The sequence below is a fragment of the Nestor notabilis genome, unplaced genomic scaffold (genome assembly GCF_000696875.1).
Source record: "Nestor notabilis isolate BGI_N333 unplaced genomic scaffold, ASM69687v1 scaffold1435, whole genome shotgun sequence".
NCBI classification, from domain to species: Eukaryota; Metazoa; Chordata; class Aves; order Psittaciformes; family Psittacidae; genus Nestor; species Nestor notabilis.
In genome coordinates this window covers 275,184-282,143 of record NW_009927664.1, presented here as the reverse complement: position 1 = coordinate 282,143, position 6,960 = coordinate 275,184, and positions in this window count along the sequence as shown.

Genomic DNA, 6,960 nt, shown 5'->3' with positions numbered 1-6,960 from the left:
CCCGAAACGCTGTATGGGATCTAAGCTTTTTTGGTTGGGCTGAAAGGAAAGGTTTCCTGTAGGTTCTGTTTGTTTGTTTATTTTGCATAGCTGTTTTAAATTGCATTTAAAGAAACGTAAAAAGATCTTTCCAAGGTGTTTATTTTGCTTGGAAGATATTTCAATGAAACAGTGTTGGCTGTGTTTTTAACAATCTGAGAGGGAGATAACTGTTTGAATATTACTTTCCAGTTCTGGTATGCCTTACAGATTGTGTTGTTCAGTGTGAATCTCAGTAAATAACACATTTAATTGAGACAACTGCTGCAAACTTCTGCCTATGGCTTTGAAGTTAAGTGAAGTTGTGGCATCTCTTTATTTAATTCTGCTAATAAAGAGAGTTTAATTTTAGAAGCATGATATTTTATTGTGTTCTTGCCTGACACAAGATATATGGAAATAAACTATTTACTGTGCTCTGTGTGATTGTGCTGAACAGGGGTGGTGGTGCAGTAAACATTCACAAAAATGGGAATTGCCCTCTAACTTAAGGGTCCTGGACCCAAGCCATGCCAGATGGGGGTTGCCACTGTGTGGAAGGGATAATTTCCAGAACTGTCTCCATGTGTGACAGATCCATTAACATGCATCAGTCAGAATAATTTTGTTTGTTCTTGTTTTCTTGTTGCCTCTGGTGAATGAGGATGGAAGCAGAAATGCCTTATGGATGTCATCTGAGCCTTTGAGAGCTTTTTCCTGTACTGCTTAAAAGGAGAGGCTTTTTTTTTTGCACTGTTTTGGACTCTCAGGAGCCCTACCATAGCCTGGAAGAGCCTCCACTGGGTTTGTTTTGGATCTCTCAGGCTTTGTATGTGCTAGGATGGCCTTATGCACAGCACTATGGCGGGTCCTCAAAGTTATCTCTGTAAAGAGAGACATGATGAGGTGATGACAAGGTAGGGAAGGCTGATGTGATGTTTTCTCCTCATGCTCTTATTATGTTCAGGATGTCTCAATGTGCTGCTGAAGCTCTCCTGTCTCCTTTTCTGTTGGAGCAAGGACCCAGGACTGAGCCAGCTTCTAAATTTGTTCATATTCGGCATCCCCTGCAAAGCATGCACTGGGAGCCATCTCTACCTGGGAAAGAAATGAAAGAGGAGGGGTGAGCACCTTGTCTTTATGTTAGAAATGTGATAGTGGATGAAAAAGGTCACTTTAAAGTTGTTGTGACAGTGTGCATTGAAGCCAAGTTTTTAGGAGTTTCTCACTTTTTAGATGGCTTATTTGTTTAATTCTAGTCAGTTCAGTGAATTAAACTGTTTCGCTTCACCTCACTTAACTTCTGTGTGCAGAGAGGCCTAAGCAATTGATTTGACTTTCGCTTTTTGTGGCTGTTATTTTCTCAGGCGTGTTTTTGATTACTATTTTCTCTATTGCAGTTGTTGGTTCTTCTGCAAAAAGGGGGCAAATCATTCCTTTTTTTTTGTCTGTATTTTATTCCTTTGTCCTCATATGAAGCAGCTTAAAAACCTCTTCTTAATACTGTCTTTTAACAGGCATTAAAAGCAGAAAAGTAATATATTACTTTGGATTTATTCTGGAAGTAGATGATTTTGAGATTATAGGAGAGTCTGCTCCTATAGCAGCTTCAGAGCTGCTGAAGAACTGATGGTGCGTGTGATACTGCATCTCTGCCATTCCTGTGCTTGGCTTTTGACATAAAGCTCAACTTGCTCAAGGAGTGATAATATCCCAGCAAGGCGTATGTGTGCTCTTATGTCTGTGTAATGTAAATCTGTAAGTTAACAATGTAGGATTGTTTCACCCAAGCAGCTCTAACCCTAAGCCCTTTTTTCCCCTTCATTTATCTCTACAGCAGTAAACAAACATTTGGATTTAATTTGTGTGACAATATTATGATGTACCCATCTTATTTCAGGCTTCTCCTGAAGTCTCACTGAGTAGTAGTTGTTGTGTTCTCTGCAGCCTGTTGATGATGATAGTGGAGGGACTGATTGGCATGCTGTCTTCCCCCTGTCTGCTGATATTAATATTAATACCAAAGAAAGCTGTTTGGTTCCCTTTCTCCTGGACAACTGCAGGAGTCAATCACCACTCCCTGATGTGAATGGCAACACAGAGGAACTGTTCCTTGATTCAGAGCAAAAAAGCCCAAGTGGGTGCTTTGATTTCACTGAAACTCTGCCCTGTGAGGGATCTGCAAGGTTAGTCTGTCAATGTTCTTCCAAATTGTGACTCCAAAGCATTTTGGCAATAAAGAAGAGTGAAAGATAAACAGGCAGGCCCTGTGGATAATTTTACATTAATAATGATGACTTATAAATGCTACTCTAAGACAAGTTATTCCACTGTGAGAGTCAGACCATTATTGAAATATCTAGCTCTATAGAGGTGCTATGCTGGTGGTAAATGGGTTATTGACTTTTGGCTCCTATTTTGACTAAAACTACTTACAGGATGTAAGAACTCTAGCAAATCCCAGTGCCTAAGGTGGTAATGTATGCTGTAAATCAATAATATATTAGTAATAAAAATGACCGAAGCATGCATCCATTAAGGATTCATAATAGAAATTTGTTTAGGTTATATACTGTATGTATTGATTGCTGCTATTTAAAGATGAAGTACATCTTTCAAGCAGAGTGCTTATATATGTAGCTGCCTGCATTTTAAATCCATCTATTTTTACTATGTAATAAACTTAAATAACACAGGGAAATATGTATGAATAGAAGTCAGTATTTTATATTACAAAATATTATGGGAATATAAGTATGCCAAGAAGTCACAAGTAGATGTCTGATTCTGATGTTGCTGAAACCTGCATATCGGGTTGACATATCTAAGCAAAATAGTAAGCAATATATGAGACAGTTACTGTTGGCAGCTCCTGGCTTCCAGGTAGCTTAATTTTTTCTTGGCTTTGTGCCTTAATGTTGAATTGCTCACCTTTCCATGTTGTGGTATATTGTATAATGTAACATGTTGTTATATAGTAATACTGTGCCCTGCTTTGCCTGAGTGGTGTTGGACAAGTTTGTGGTACAGAGCTGCTAGCAGAATGGAGACCCTACTTCTATGCAGTGCTGTTGGCTCTGCAACTCCCCACATCTGACGCAGGTGCCTGCACAGTCAAAGAGTGCTTTTTGGACCATGCTAGGGTTGGAGACATTTGCAGCACCACGACTGGGAAGTAGGATTTGGAAAATAATGCCCCCAACCCATCCCAGTAACATCGTAACAGAAGCCTAAACATATCTGCCATTGATTTGATACTGTAGGGTGTACACAGCGAAGACTTTATGTAGCTAATACTACCTAGAGATGGGTGAATAGGCTTTGCAGAATTATAATAATTTATTAGACAACCATATTGGAAGATTGAATTAAAAAAAAACACAACAAAATGTAGTGCCTTACCTACTCTTTCATCCATCCTCCTAAATTTAATGTGGCTGACTGGTGCGGGGTCCAGCAATGCGTCTTCAGCAGTGAAGGGGTACATTCTGTAACAGTGAATGGTTGAAAACAATTCACATTCCATAGTCTTTATGTCTCACTGCAGCAAATAAAAAATGTTTTAGATTGCAGAGATTATGGTTCATTATGAAAACAAAGCAAGCCTCTGACTGAAATCCCATCTGCTGGTTTGCATTAAGCAATTCCCCTACTCCTCCTTGTCGTTTTTTATTTCTAGGAATTCAAAGAAACTGTCCTGGAACACTTTTTTGTCTATTCATGACCAGTAGATAAAGACAAGATACAAACCTTCTTTGCAGGGATGAGCGCAGCAGATATCTGCATAAAAGCAGACTGAGGGTTTTTTGTTGTTGTTTTATTTCTTTTTATATTCTAAGGTAAATTCAGCAGGTTCCATGCTGCTGAATGTCCCCCTCTCTTCCTGTTTTCTTTCTCCCAAGTCTTGATAGATCTTTAAAGTAAAGAGAGTCCTATGATCAACAAGCCAGACTGTTTGCACAATAGAGATCTTGCCCAGTAATTTGTGAATCAGGCTCCTGTATCTTCTGTATGAGTTGTAACATATCTTCCAGAAAAATACCTAGTCATGATTTAGGGACTTCAGTTGATAAGGAATACATCATATACCTAAGTAAACTATTCCATGGTAAATTACACTGTTAAAAATATGTACCTTATTTCTAGCCTGAATTTATCTGGCTTCGGCTTCCAGCTCTTGAAGCTCGCTTGCCTTTTTCTGATAGATTAAAGAGCTCCCTACTGTAAGAAATATCTTTCCTCTGTAGATACCTGCAGACTGTAATAGTCTTTAGGACTAGTTGAGCAGACTAAGCAGCTTTGGTGTCTCACTTGTAAAACTGGCTTTCCAGACTGTACTCTTTTGTTTGTTTGTTTGTTTGTTTGTGTGTTGGTTTTTTTTTGGGTTTTTTTATTTGTTTTGTTTTTTCTTTTTTGTGTTTTATTTTGTTTTTTTCTTTAATTTTATTTTCTTAACTTATTTTGCAAATCCTTTCAAAGTTTCTGATAATATTTTTGAAATTTAGACACCACAGTGTACATGTTCCAGTAATGGACACATTAATACCATATGCAGGGTGATTTCATCTTCCCACTTCTGCTTGTTATTCACCTCCTAATACTGGCAGAGATCATGTTTGCCCTTTGAGCCACTGTGTAGTGTTCAAATTCTTATCAATTATGAATACAGTCTTGTTTCAGAGTGACTGCTTGCGAAGCTCTGGACTCACATAGCGAACACGTTTTGTATTCCTGTGTGGACTTGTATTTGTCTGTGGGAAAGCACAGTCTGCTTGGAGAGTGTATAGATCAATCCGCAAAACGACAAAGTCCATGTCATTACTGAACATTTCATCAATTTTTGTACTGACTGCAAATTTGGCAAGCTTTGAGTTTATTTTCTTTCAGATCATCAAGAAGCGTGTTGAATCATACTGGACTGATGAGGTTCTTGATGAACTTCCAGAAATGGTTCAGCTGGGATGACAATTCCGTATTTGCAATAGTTTTTGAGAAGCAACAGCTAACGGATTTTTTTTGTGTGTGCAGTTGGACTTTTAATGGTCTTATAGCCTTGACTTCCCACCCCCAACCTCCTCCCCCCATTTCTAGTAGCAATGTGCCAGTGTCACAGATCAAGTTAAAAACCAGCAAGGGCTTCCAAAGAGAGTTGTAGGGTTTTACTCTAAACTCCCAGGTAGAAGATATCTAATTCTACAGAATGAAAAATACTGAGCTGTTTGCTATTATATCTTTCTTAATATCTGATAGAATAAAAAGCATCTCTTTATCACAGTGAATTATGAATAGATTTGTCTGCTTCTTTCCAAATACAGATTGAGGTTACTAAATATTTGTAGGGGGTTGATTTGTCTTTTTTTGACTCATACACCTTACTGTTTAAAAAATATTGCTGCTGCTTTAAACTTTTTGCAGGCATAATTTGTCCTAGTTTGATGGTCCACTGTTATTTCATTTGTATTCTGAGATTTTATTACTGCATATCTGTGTTTTCTTTTTTTAAGTGTTTAACAAAAGAAGCTTTTTTTCATTATTGCAGAATTGGGGATTTTGTCACCTGGAAACAGACTTCTCAGTTTACTGTCTGCATTTTTAAGCGTAAATATTTTTCTGTTTAATTTTGTGTAGGATAGTTTAATCTACAAGGAGCTAACCTGGGTAAAACCTTCCAATGTGTATATTACCAGTCAGGACTGTGATCTTGTTTTACTTCCCAAGGCATCAATACTTTATTGGTACCATCACAATATGAGCTTTCCAGCATATACTTTCCTAATATTAATGCAATGAAAAAATTGCTGAGAGATATTTAGGAGTTGCTCTTCTAATTTCTTATCTGTGTTGGGGGCTTTATGGCAACCATTTACAAGCACAACATCCCATGTTTTAGCACCTCCACCAAAAGCAGTAAGGGAAAATGTTGTATGAAAAACTACATGAGAGGATGGGCTCAAGAACAGGCTTGATCAGTGACTTTGGTATTTTGCCCAGGTAGTTCCTCCCATCCCCTGCAAAACAGTTTTTAATCCTACACATGCTTTATTACATAATAATGAGGAGAATGGGAAAAACATAAATAGAAAAGTCTCATTTCTTTTATGAAGGTTTTTCCTTGTTCTCCAAAAGTGCCCTTGGAGGACAGTGGCAGCAGGATGCTTTCCTGGAATATGAACAGCAAACACAAGATGATTGAAACATGCAGCAGTTTTTTTCTTGGAAAAGACAGAAAATTCTAGATGTAAAGTATAAATAACTAGAAGAACAATGCTTGAAATAAGTACAGAAGGAAATGGGTATTTACAGGTATAGGAAAAAAAGGCTTGAAATTGATTCTTTGTTAGATAAAAGTATGTTGCTATTTAGAAAGTGCACTTAAATGTACTCTATCATAATTACATTAGAAATTTAGCTAATAATCTCATAGAAATGGTTCTCTGGAAACCTTTCCATGGTCCTTTTTTCAACTTGGAAGAATCCTTCAGAAACCTTTCAGGAGGAACAGTACAGAAGGGTTTGGCAAATGTCACCCCATAGGTCAGTGCTGGGTGGCGGTCTTGGTGCCTGCAGGCTGTCTGCCTCCCATTCTCATTGGAGGGTACCCCTAACCCTAGACTGGGGTTGTGAGGATTCCTGCCCTGGATGCGATGGCACCCTCAACCTTACCCATCAGCCAAACTCAATCAATCTGAGTAAAGCTGCCTAGACCATCTTCTGTTTGGGGAGGTCAAAGCCAGGACCCTGCAAACCTAAGTTCAGTGTTGTTCAAGGTCTCCTAAATCTGCCCTGGCCTACAGGGACTGCTTTGTTTGGGGTTCTGGATCCTGCATCTGTTCCCACTGATCAGGGAAACTGTGCCTCAGATGCTGCCGCATGGCTGAGCTGCAGTGCCTGGGCATGCCTGAGTTACCTTTGGCATTCTCATTCTCCAAGGGCCTCCTCTGT